The following is a 14,035-nucleotide window of genomic DNA, read 5'->3' as shown; positions in this document are numbered from 1 at the left end:
GGGGCATACAGGCTAGCAGATCTCAGAGTTAAGAGTTTTTTCCCCTTTTTAAATTGCTAACATGCATTGGTCAAAACTGAAGTCACATTGGTCAAAACTCTTCACACAGTCAAGCGAAACAGAAGTGTATGTGGACCAAATTGTGAATCTTTTTTTTTTCTTTCATTGCTTTCACACAAAATGCGATCAATGACCACATTCTCTCCAAAATCCATCAACTCTTTTCTCATTCACACTCCACCACCTGTTAATAAACTATATATTTGCAGTACACGTTTTCAAATGCTAAAACACAGTTTCCAATACTGTCAGAAACACATTCAAAACAGAATGATGGTAAATGTCGTGCATTTCTGCAGTAACCAGACGGAAACATATAGAAAACCTCTGTAGAATATTTCATCATTCCAAACACAGCTGAAAGCCGACCCACGAGTCATGTTTTTAAGTCTCGTTACCAAAACAGACAAAAAGACGGCTTCGGGAATGATTTAGTTTGGAAACATGGATCAAGGAAGACAGGTTGGTGGGGGAAAGAAGAGTGGCAGGGAGAGGGAGAGGAAGACCAAGAGCGGTGGTCTCTGATAAGGGCCACAATTACTGATCATGTTGTAAACCTCTCTTTGAGAGGCCGGTTTAAGGATGCAACAAAATCTGCAGCAAACAGTTGCATCAATAGTACGAATTTTCCGGCAAAACAGGTGAGATGTGCATCTTTCAATGATTATTGAAACTACATATTACAGTACAATAACAGTATGTTCACATTTTTTTTACATGTACTGACATTTTGAAATATATTGATTTGTTTTGTGTTTTTCAGTAGGATCCAAAAGGTTACCTCCCACAGGAAGGAGAGGCAGAATATTTTCAGATGCGCAGGAAATTGCCATGGTTGCCATGGTAATTGGCAACAATGGCAATAAAACTGCAGGAAATTGGGGACAAGAGTGCTGGCAGACAATATCACTTGTGGGAATGTGAATACGGTCAGCACAACGACAATTGCCAGAGTCTTAGAGAAACATAAAATAAGGATGAAGCAGCTGTACCCTTTGAGAGAAACGGGGAACGTGTGAAAGAACTCCGGTATCAATCTGTCCAGGTAAGATGTCTGTTCAATAACCAAACAGGATACATACACAGCTATGCATAATGTAAAGTACTGTAAAACTGTACATTACTGTATTTTAGAGAGTAATGGAGATGGAAGCCAGGCAAACTGCACATACATTCATCTTTTGTGGATGAAGCTGGATTCAACCTGGTAAAAACACGTCAGCAGGGGGAAGAAATGGGATTGGACAGAGAGTAACCGTGGATGTCCCAGGCCAGAGAGAGGAGCTAACATCACAATGTGTGCAGCATTGTCCAACGATGGTTTTCTGTTACACAAACCACTCATTGGCCCCCTACAATACAGAGAGACTCATTTATTTTTCTGGATGACCTGCCTTAATCGACTTGTGCCAACGGAGGAGAGAAGGGCAAGAAACTCCCCCTACCTTCGTTGTTGTTGTGTGGGATAATGTGGCATTCCACTACTCCTACTGCAGTCACAGACTGGTTTCCTGCACATCCCAGGATATCAGTACTATTCCTGCCTCCGTACTGCCGTTCCTAAACCCCATAGAGGAGTTTTTCTCTCTGCGTGGAGGTGGAAGGTTTACGACCACCATCCACATGACCAGATGTCCTTACTGGAGGCCATGAATGCAGGATGTGTGGAGACACTTCTCCTGAAGACTGCCAGGGTGTGGAGACACTTCTCCTGGAGACTGCCAGGGTGTGGAGACACTTCTCCTGGAGACTGCCAGGGTGTGGAGACACTTCTCCTGGAGACTGCCAGGGTGTGGAGACACTTCTCCTGGAGACTGCCAGGGTGTGGAGACACTTCTCCTGGAGACTGCCAGGGTGTGGAGACACTTCTCCTGGAGACTGCCAGGGTGTGGAGACACTTCTCCTAAAGACTGCCAGGGTGTGGAGACACTTCTCCTAAAGACTGCCAGGGTGTGGAGACACTTCTCCTAAAGACTGCCAGGGTGTGGAGACACTTCTCCTAAAGACTGCCAGGGTGTGGAGACACTTCTCCTAAAGACTGCCAGGGTGTGGAGACACTTCTCCTAAAGACTGCCAGGGTGTGGAGACACTTCTCCTAAAGACTGCCAGGGTGTGGAGACACTTCTCCTAAAGACTGCCAGGGTGTGGAGACACTTCTCCTAAAGACTGCCAGGGTGTGGAGACACTTCTCCTAAAGACTGCCAGGGTGTGGAGACACTTCTCCTAAAGACTGCCAGGGTGTGGAGACACTTCTCCTAAAGACTGCCAGGGTGTGGAGACACTTCTCCTGGAGACTGCCAGGGTGTGGAGACACTTCTCCTGGAGACTGCCAGGGTGTGGAGACACTTCTCCTGGAGACCGCCAGGGTGTGGAGACACTTCTCCTGAAGACCGCCAGGGTGTGGAGGACACTTCTCCTGGAGACCGCCAGGGTGTGGAGACACTTCTCCTGGAGACCGCCAGGGTGTGGAGACACTTCTCCTGGAGACTGCCAGACATTCCAGAAGATACTTTACAAGATGCATTGCCAGAGAAGACAGAAGTTGTGAATGTTGATGAGAACTTGTGAATGCAGGAGAGAACGAGAACTAGAACCCTCACAGTGCTGTACAGTATGAGTGAGTGATTATACATGTTGTTGATGTTTTTTGTTGTAATTATTACTGCAGTCCAGGAATTTCAGGAATTAGATTTTCCACAAGTAAATTACCATATGCAAAGATATTTAAAAAAAATTAAGTCTATTGAAGCAAATTGCTGCATTTCTGATTCATTCTTGTTACATATACTTTAGTACAGTCAATAAAGTGATAAGGTGTTATTCTATAATGAAATACTGATTTATGTGAAAAATCATACAAAACATCAAAAGAGAAAAGTTCCTCATTTATGTAATGTTCCCTGTTAGTGTTTTTCAGGTCAGTGTGTTACGAGTGACAACATTATGCTTTCTGAGTGAGAATGGTTGCCAGTGTTTTGGTCCAACGAGCTTATTTTGAGACATGTATGAAGTGTTTTGGTGGTTTGAGTGAGTTTTGGAGGTGAGATGAACTGTTTGGCCAAGATGCATGTTGGTAATGCAGACTGTGTGAAGATTGAAGCATGCAGGCTAGCAGATCTGTGTTAATACAAGCCCTGTCTGGGGCATGCAGGCTAGCAGATCTCAGTGTTAATACAAGCTCTGTCTGGGACATGCAGGCTAGCAGATCTGTGTTAATAGAAGCCCTGTCTGGGGCATGCAGGCTAGCAGATCTGTGTTAATACAAGCCCTGTCTGGGGCATGCAGGCTAGCAGATCTGTGTTAATACAAGCCCTGTCTGGGGCATGCAGGCTAGCAGATCTGTGTTAATACAAGCCCTGTCTGGGGCATGCAGGCTAGCAGATCTCAGTGTTAATACAAGCCCTGTCTGGGGCATGCAGGCTAGCAGATCTGTGTTAATACAAGCCCTGTCTGGGGCATGCAGGCTAGCAGATCTCAGTGATAATCCAAGCCCTGTCTGGGGCATGCAGGCTAGCAGATCTCAGTGTTAATACAAGCCCTGTCTGGGGCATGCAGGCTAGCAGATCTCAGTGATAATAGAAGCCCTGTCTGGGACATGCAGGCTAGCAGATCTCAGTGATAATACAAGCCATGTCTGGGGCATGCAGGCTAGCAGATCTCAGTGTTAATACAAGCCCTGTCTGGGACATGCAGGCTAGCAGATCTGTGTTTAATACAAGCCCTGTCTGGGGCATGCAGGCTAGCAGATCTGTGTTAATACAAGCCCTGTCTGGGGCATGCAGGCTAGCAGATCTCAGTGTTAATAGAAGCCCTGTCTGGGGCATGCAGGCTAGCAGATCTCAGCGTTAATACAAGCCCTGTCAAGTCACCGCTCTGTGAACATGCGGCAAGCAATGAGAGGAGACAGAGCGAGACAGGAATTCAACGCCACACTAAACAATGTTGTGGGGCAGCTTCATAGCTGCTAGTCATACTCTCTGTCAATGCCAGTTACCAGTCCATGACCACAAGGAAGAGAGAGGATAGACCCTGACAGAGGAGCTTTGAGGAATGTCGCAGCAGACCTGTCTTGGCCCCAGTGCTGGCCCCAGTGCTGGCCCCAGTGCTGGCCCCAGTGCTGGCCAGGCCAGACAGTCAAAAGGCCCTGTGGAGTCCTGCCTGACGACGAGAGGGAATGTGACAGTGGTCCAACTACAGGGATCTTTCATCACGCCAACAGCTCTGTAAATAGCCCTCCAAACACACTGCCTGTAAGGGCTGGAACCCATCACGGGTAACCATGGTAACGCCACCGCATTCCAGAAAGCTGCTTCGGGGCTTCTCTCACGACTTCAGCCTTCTAACTCACAGAAAATATGCATAAATATTACTGAGAAACAACTAGAATTGAGGTTTCCACACTATAGCTGCCTGGATACGAGGTGTTCTCTACAGTAACTATAGCTACCTGGATACGAGGTGTTCTCTACAGTAACTATAGCTACCTGGATACGAGGTGTTCTCTACAGTAACTATAGCTACCTGGATACGAGGTGTTCTCTACAGTAACTATAGCTGCCTGGATACCGAGGTGTTCTCTACAGTAACTATAGCTACCTGGATACGAGGTGTTCTCTACAGTAACTATAGCTACCTGGATATGAGGTGTTCTCTACAGTAACTATAGCTACCTGGATACGAGGTGTTCTCTACAGTAACTATAGCTACCTGGATACGAGGTGTTCTCTACAGTAACTATAGCTACCTGGATACGAGGTGTTCTCTACAGTAACTATAGCTGCCTGGATACGAGGTGTTCTCTACAGTAACTATAGCTACCTGGATACGAGGTGTTCTCTACAGTAACTATAGCTACCTGGATACGAGGTGTTCTCTACAGTAACTATAGCTACCTGGATACGAGGTGTTCTCTACAGTAACTATAGCTACCTGGATACGAGGTGTTCTCTACAGTAACTATAGCTACCTGGATACGAGGTGTTCTCTACAGTAACTATAGCTACCTGGATACGAGGTGTTCTCTACAGTAACTATAGCTACCTGGATACGAGGTGTTCTCTACAGTAACTATAGCTGCCTGGATACGAGGTGTTCTCTACAGTAACTATAGCTGCCTGGATACGAGGTGTTCTCTACAGTAACTATAGCTGCCTGGATACGAGGTGTTCTCTACAGTAACTATAGCTACCTGGATACGAGGTGTTCTCTACAGTAACTATAGCTGCCTGGATACGAGGTGTTCTCTACAGTAACTATAGCTACCTGGATACGAGGTGTTCTCTACAGTAACTATAGCTACCTGGATACGAGGTGTTCTCTACAGTAACTATAGCTACCTGGATACGAGGTGTTCTCTACAGTAACTATAGCTACCTGGATACGAGGTGTTCTCTACAGTAACTATAGCTACCTGGATACGAGGTGTTCTCTACAGTAACTATAGCTACCTGGATACGAGGTGTTCTCTACAGTAACTATAGCTGCCTGGATACGAGGTGTTCTCTACAGTAACTATAGCTGCCTGGATACGAGGTGTTCTCTACAGTAACTATAGCTGCCTGGATACGAGGTGTTCTCTACAGTAACTATAGCTGCCTGGATACGAGGTGTTCTCTACAGTAACTATAGCTACCTGGATACGAGGTGTTCTCTACAGTAACTATAGCTACCTGGATACGAGGTGTTCTCTACAGTAACTATAGCTACCTGGATACGAGGTGTTCTCTACAGTAACTATAGCTACCTGGATACGAGGTGTTCTCTACAGTAACTATAGCTGCCTGGATACGAGGTGTTCTCTACAGTAACTATAGCTACCTGGATACGGAGGTGTTCTCTACAGTAACTATAGCTACCTGGATACGAGGTGTTCTCTACAGTAATTATAGCTACCTGGATACGAGGTGTTCTCTACAGTAACTATAGCTACCTGGATATGAGGTGTTCTCGCAGTAGGAGAAGGCAAAGAGACATCTCAGGGACTTGGGCTCCAGACAGTGGTGGACAATCCCTTGGAAGATCTAAGAAGGGGAGACGAAGCATGTTTCCAATCAATCAATCAATGAAATCAACCCACCAACCAGATATAATAAATACATTTGTGATTATTGTAAGCAAGGAGCAGTACCTTTTTGGCATCTTCCTCTTTAGAGAAGGACAGAGAGAACTGAAACACCCGCAGGTCTTTACAGTGGATGATTATCTTCGATGGGTATTTGTTCTTCACCAGGCCTCCTGTTATCAGCTTCTTCTTGTCTTCATAACCTGAAGCCACAAAAATGATCAAGACACCAGTGATATATTCTTTAAAAAAAAAAAAAGCAAAAAAAATTATAATAATAAAAAAAATATATCTATTCATTTCAAGACTTTAAAATGACTAGTCAACACTGAATTACAAAATGAATGAAGACTGGAAGAAAACTGAAATATTCAAAACTACATGAAACAAAACAACATTTCAGTAAAGCTGTACCTCCATAGATGTTATCCACACACGAAAGAGGGATGTCATTTTCACCGTAGAGTTTATTTTTGAAGAGCTGGCCCTATGTAAGAAAGAACATTATTAGAAATATATATATATATATATATATATATCCATTCAGACACTTCCAAGAATAAACAACAAGTCTGAGCTCTAATAGCAACACTATGCATGAGTCACAAACTCAGTTCCTCAAAATGGCTTCTGTAATAAAGAAAGTGTGTTTACTTTCTCTCATCGGAGCAGTTCCTCATTCACCATCTGAGTGTGTATTTTGTATTTTATTATAGATCCTCATTACCTTTCTGACAAGGCAGCAGCTACACTTCCTGGGGCCCAGAAAAAAACATGTATTTAAAACATATTTCACAGACTGTGTGCCCTCAGGCCCCTACTCCACCACTACCACATATATACAGTACACAATCCATGTGTACCTGTGTGTATAGTGGGTATGCTATCGTGTGTGTGTGTGTGTGTGTTGCTTCGCAGTCGTCGTTGTTCCATACGTTTTTTTTTAAATATAATTTTACTGCTTGCATCAGTTACTTGATGTGTCTAGTTTAGAGGAACTGCTCATAGCGTGGTAATGAGAAGAGCCATTCGTCTGGATCTCCGTAGTCTGACGAGACATTCTCTCATCCTCTCCTTGAACTGGTCTTCCAAGAACCAGAGAGAAGCTGACAGCAAATTCAACAACACCCATTGATACAAGAGGCAGAGAACCCACTTTAAAAAAACAGCTATTGAGACGCACTAAAAAAAATAATAATAATAATTAATTAAAAAAATTAAAAAAAATCGGTCCATGATGAAGTGACCTATCAAACTGTCCGTTATTCAACGTGACGGCGGTCCTCACCATCTCCTCAGTGGGCGCCTCGTCGCTGACAAAGGACACTCTGAAGTTGGTGCAGAGCAGCGCCCCGAAGACGCCTCGCTGTGACAGGTCATCCTGAGTGTATTTCAACACTGTGCTGGCACTGCAGAACACCACCTCACCTGGAGATGGTACACAGACGACAGACAACAAGAGACAGACGACACAGGAGACAGACGACCCAGGAGACAGACGACCCAGGAGACAGACGACACAGGAGACAGACGACACAGGAGACAGACGAGACAGACGACCCAGGAGACAGACGACCCAGGAGACAGACGACCCAGGAGACACAGACGACACAGGAGACACAGACGACACAGGAGACACAGACGACACAGGAGACACAGACGACACAGGAGACAGACGACACAGGAGACAGACGACACAGGAGACAGACGACACAGGAGACACAGGAGACAGACGACCCAGGAGACAGACGACACAGGAGACAGACGACACAGACGACACAGGAGACAGACGACACAGGAGACAGACGACACAGGAGACAGACGACACAGGAGACAGACGACACAGGAGACAGACGACACAGACGACACAGGAGAGACAGGAGACAGACGACCCAGGAGACAGACGACCCAGGAGACAGACGACACAGGAGACAGACGACACAGACGACAGACGACACAGGAGACACAGACGACACAGGAGACAGACGACACAGGAGACAGACGACACAGGAGACAGACGACACAGGAGACAGACGACACAGGAGAGACAGGAGACAGACGACCCAGGAGACAGACGACCCAGGAGACAGACGACCCAGGAGACAGACGACCCAGGAGACAGACGACACAGGAGACAGACGACACAGGAGACAGACGACACAGGAGACAGACGACACAGGAGACACAGGAGACAGACGACACAGGAGACAGACGACACAGGAGACACAGCCGACACAGGAGACACAGCCGACACAGGAGACACAGCCGACACAGGAGACAGACGACACAGGAGACAGACGACACAGGAGACAGACGACACAGGAGACAGACGACACAGGAGACAGACGACACAGGAGACAGACGACACAGGAGACAGACAGGAAAGTTTTGAGCAAATCAACTTGATGCCAAATGTTTCAATCATGGAGGAAACTCCAGGTTCTGGAGAGAGGAGGAACTTTTCCCAGATGCACCTGGTAACAAGTCTGGATGTTTCTCTTTTCTGGAGGGTTCCTTCTCCGACTTGATTTCCTGTGTGAAATGACGACAAAAACATTCACATTATCACTTTACTACCTCAATAATGTTCAAATATAAGAAAACAAACTAAATCACTCATTCAAAGAGGACTTCCTGTAATGTATACAATTTACCAGGAGAATGAGAAAGCCAAAATGTGGTGACATGTTTTCATGTTATTTTCTCTTGACAAGAAACAGGGTAGTCTGGTTTTGAAATTCCTTATATATAAGGCTCGTTGTAATGCTGTGACCATATATAAGGCTCGTTGTAATGCTGTGACCATAGCCAAGGCTCGTTGTAATGCTGTGACCATAGCCAAAGCTCGTTGTAATGCTGTGACCATAGCCAAGGCTCGTTGTAATGCTGTGACCATAGCCAAGGCTCGTTGTAATGCTGTGACCATAGCCAAGGCTCGTTGTAATGCTGTGACCATAGCCAAGGCTCGTTGTAATGCTGTGACCATAGCCAAGGCTCGTTGTAATGCTGTGACCATAGCCAAGGCTCGTTGTAATGCTGTGACCATAGCCAAGGCTCGTTGTAATGCTGTGACCATAGCCAAGGCTCGTTGTAATGCTGTGACCATAGCCAAGGCTCGTTGTAATGCTGTGACCATAGCCAAGGCTCGTTGTAATGCTGTGACCATAGCCAAGGCTTGTTGTAATGCTGTGACCATAGCCAAGGCTCGTTGTAATGCAGTGACCATAGCCAAGGCTCGTTGTAATGCAGTGACCATAGCCAAGGCTCGTTGTAATGCTGTGACCATAGCCAAGGCTCGTTGTAATGCTGTGACCATAGCCAAGGCTCGTTGTAATGCTGTGACCATAGCCAAGGCTCGTTGTAATGCTGTGACCATAGCCAAGGCTCGTTGTAATGCTGTGACCATAGCCAAGGCTCGTTGTAATGCTGTGACCATAGCCAAGGCTCGTTGTAATGCTGTGACCATAGCCAAGGCTCGTTGTAATGCTGTGACCATAGCCAAGTCTCGTTGTAATGCTGTGACCATAGCCAAGGCTCGTTGTAATGCTGTGACCATAGCCAAGGCTCGTTGTAATGCTGTGACCATATATAAGGCTCGTTGTAATGCTGTGACCATATATAAGGCTCGTTGTAATGCTGTGACCATATATAAGGCTCGTTGTAATGCTGTGACCATATATAAGGCTCGTTGTAATGCTGTGACCATATATAAGGCTCGTTGTAATGCTGTGACCATATATAAGGCTCGTTGTAATGCTGTGACCATATATAAGGCTCGTTGTAATGCTGTGACCATATATAAGGCTCGTTATAATGCTGTGACCATATATAAGGCTCGTTGTAATGCTGTGACCATATATAAGGCTCGTTGTAATGCTGTGACCATATATAAGGCTCGTTGTAATGCTGTGACCATAGATAAGGCTCGTTTTAAAGCTGTCACCATAGATAAGGCTCATTTTAAAGCTATGGGCTTACTGGTTTCCTCATACATCTGACACTTCTGGCCTCACAGAGGAAGTCAACTATTTATGTATTAGTAACTGCAGCCCTCTCATTTCTATCTAAAGTCACAGCTAGGCTTAGCTAATATGAGAGAGTCAAATATAGCCCTATATTCATTCAGAGATAACAACATACAGCTTGGAGAGCGGCCAGAAAGTAGGCTATTCCTCTTTGTAGTAAAACAGAGTGCCATTTTAAAATATATGGATTGATTATTGGAATGTGTGTGAGATGTAGCCCTGTAAATAATCAGTTAGAGAGAGAGAGAGCTACTATATCCAGATAATAGCTCTATATTCAGTTACATCCCTTTCATAGTAACATGTTTTTTTCCCGCCAACTTCACCAGTAGCATATGCTTGTCTCAAAGATTAAGCCATGCAAGTCTAAGTACACTGGCCGGTACAGTGAAACTGCGAATGGCTCATTAACTGGCTGTTTTTCATGGTTTGGGTTAGGTCCTAGTAAAAGGAAATCTCAAACACTAACAGCATACAATGACATTCTAGACGATTCTGCACTTCCAACTTTGTGGCAACAGTTGTTTGGGGGAAAGCCCTTTCCTGTTTCAGCATGACAATGCCGCCATGCAAAAAGCGAGGTCCGTAAATAAAATGGTTTGTCGCGATCGGTGTGGAAGAATTTGACTGGCCTGCACAGAGCCCTGACCTCAACCCCATCGAACACCTTTGTGATGAATTGGAACACCAACTGCGAGCCAGGCCTGATCGCCCAACATCAGTGCCCGACCTCACTAATGCTCGTGGCTGAATGGAAGCAAGTCCCAGCAGCAATGTTCCAACATCTAGTGGAAAGCCTTCCCTGAAGAGTGGAGGCTGTTATAGCAGCAAAGGGGGGGACCAACTCCATATTAATGACTTCCCAGAAGAGTGGAGGCTGTTATAGGAGCAAAGGGGGGGACCAACTCCATATTAATGACTTCCCAGAAGAGTGGAGGCTGTTATAGGAGCAAAAGGGGGGGACCAACTCCATATTAATGCCCATGATTTTGGAAGGAGAGGTTGAGACGAGCAGGGTGTCCACATACTTTTGGTAATGTAGTGTAATAAACATTGCCCAAAACACCTGTAAATACTATGTGAAAGCAGTATTAGAGAGAGGCCTACAACATCAAGGCAATAAGCGACTTGAAAGATAATCAACAGAATACGCTTGTAGTGTTTACAACATTTTACCTCATGTTATCAAGCTGTGTGAGAGTGTGAATCAGCTCTTCGTCTGAACTTTGAACCACGCCATCATGTTGCTGGCTGCTCTTCATCATAATCAAAACGGTAGTTGGCGTAACAGGCAGCACAGTAGCCTAGTTCACACTTCACACAGGGGGCGGCAGGGTAGCCTAGTGGTTAGAGCGTTGGGCCAGTAACCAGCAGGTAGCCTAGTGGTTAGAGCGTTGGGACAGTAACCAGCAGGTAGCCTAGTGGTTAGAGCGTTGGGACAGTAACCAGCAGGAAGTCTAGTGGTTAGAGCGTTGGACTAGTAACCAGCAGGTACCCTAGTGGTTAGAGCGTTGGGCCAGTAACCAGCAGGTACCCTAGTGGTTAGAGCGTTGGGCCAGTAACCAGCAGGTAGCCTAGTGGTTAGAGCGTTGGGCCAGTAACCAGCAGGTAGCCTAGTGGTTAGAGCGTTGGACTAGTAACCAGCAGGTAGCCTAGTGGTTAGAATGTTGGGCCAGTAACCAGCAGGTAGCCTAGTGATTAGAGCGTTGGACTAGTAACCAGCAGGTAGCCTAGTGGTTAGAGTGTTGGGACAGTAACCAGCAGGTAGCCTAGTGGTTAGATTGTTGGGCCAGCAGGTAGCCTAGCGGTTAGAGCGTTGGGCCAGTAACCAGCAGGTAGCCTAGTGGTTAGAGCGTTGGGACAGTAACCAGCAGGTAGCCTAGTGGTTAGAGCGTTGGGCCAGTAACCAGCAGGTAGTCTAGTGGTTAGAGCTTTGGGCCAGTAACCAGCAGGTAGCCTAGTGGTTAGAGCGTTGGACCAGTTACCAGCAGGTAGCCTAGTGGTTAGAGCGTTGGGCCAGTTACCAGCAGGTAGCCTAGTGGTTAGAGCGTTGGGCCAGTAACCAGCAGGTAGCCTAGTGGTTAGAGCGTTGGGCCAGTAACCAGCAGGTAGCCTAGTGGTTAGAGCGTTGGGCCAGTAACCAGCAGGTAGCCTAGTGGTTAGAGCGTTGGGCCAGTAACCAGCAGGTAGCCTAGTGGTTAGAGCGTTGGGCCAGTAACCAGCAGGTAGCCTAGTGGTTAGAGCGTTGGGCCAGTAACCAGCAGGTAGTCTAGTGGTTAGAGCTTTGGGCCAGTAACCAGCAGGTAGCCTAGTGGTTAGAGCGTTGGACCAGTTACCAGCAGGTAGCCTAGTGGTTAGAGCGTTGGGCCAGTTACCAGCAGGTAGCCTAGTGGTTAGAGCGTTGGGCCAGTAACCAGCAGGTAGCCTAGTGGTTAGAGCGTTGGGCCAGTAACCAGCAGGTAGCCTAGTGGTTAGAGCGTTGGGCCAGTAACCAGCAGGTAGCCTAGTGGTTAGAGCGTTGGGCCAGTAACCGACACGTTGCTAGATCATATCCCCCGAGCTGACAAGGTAAAATATCTGTCGTTCTGCCCCTGAACAAGGCAGTTAACCCACTGTTCCTAGACCATCATTGAAAATAAGAATTTGTTCTTAACTGACTTGCCTGGTTAAATAAAGGTAAAATAAATAAAAATAACAACACATTGTTGCTACTCTCTAAACAGAAATGAAAACATCAGGACTCCTTATTAGGAGACACTGTGTCACCGAGGCTGTTCAAACTGGAGGTCGACCGATTAATCGGAATGGCCGATTAATGAGGGCCGATTTCAAGTTTTCATAACAATCGGTATTTTTGGACACCGATTTGGTGATTTTTTTTATACACCTTTATTTAACTAGACAAGTCAGTTAAGAACACATTCTTATTTACAATGACGACCTAGGAACAGTGGGTTAACTGCCTAGTTAACGACACATGGTTGATGATATTACTAGTTTATCTAGCTTGTCTATAATCGATGCGGTGCCTGTTAATTTCTCATCGAATCACAACCTACTTTGACAAACGGGTGGTGATTTAACAAGCGCATTTGCGAAAAAAGCACTGTCGTTGCACTAATGTACCTAACCATAAACATCAATGCCTTTCTTTAAAATCAATACACAAGTATATATTTTTAAACCTTCATATTTAGTTAATATTGCCTGCTAACATGAATTTCTTATAACTAGGGAAATTGTCACTTCTCTTGCTTTCTGTGCAAGCAGTTAGGGTATATGCAGCAGTTTGGGCCGCCTGGCTCGTTGTGAACTGTGTGAAGTCCATTTATTCCTAACAAAGACCGTCATTAATTTGCCAGAATTGTACATAATTATGACATAACATTGAAGGTTGTGCAATGTAACAGGAATATTTAGACTTATGGATGCCACCTGTTAGATAAAATACGGAACGGTTTCGTATTTCACTGAAAGAATAAACATTTTGTTTTTGAAATGATAGTTTCCGGATTCAACCATTTTAATGACCTAAGGCTCGTATTTCTGTGTGTTTATTATATTATAATTAAGTCTATGATTTGATAGAGCAGTCTGACTGAGCGATGGTAGGCACCAGCAGGCTCGTAAGCATTCATTCAAACAGCACTTTCGTGCGTTTTGCCAGCAGCTCTTCGCAATTCTTCAAGCATTGTGCTGTTTATGACTTCAAGCCTATCAACTCCCGAGATTAGGTTGGTGTAACCGATGTGAAATGGCTAGCTAGTTAGCGGGGTGCGCGCTAATAGCGTTTCAAACTTCACTCGCTCTGAGACTTGGAGTAGTTGTTCCCCTTGCTCTGCATGGGTAACGCTGCTTCGAGGGTGGCTGTTGTCGATGTGTTCCTGGT

At 45.7% G+C, this 14,035-nt stretch overlaps 1 pseudogene; it reads right to left on the bottom strand.

The window, feature by feature from the left end:
* Window positions 1-14,035, bottom strand: part of LOC115165114 (uncharacterized) — a 52,946-nt pseudogene that overhangs the window by 36,786 nt on the left and 2,125 nt on the right.

This window comes from Salmo trutta, chromosome 27 (genome assembly GCF_901001165.1).
Source record: "Salmo trutta chromosome 27, fSalTru1.1, whole genome shotgun sequence".
NCBI classification, from domain to species: Eukaryota; Metazoa; Chordata; class Actinopteri; order Salmoniformes; family Salmonidae; genus Salmo; species Salmo trutta.
This window is presented reverse-complemented; position numbering and strand designations above follow the sequence as displayed.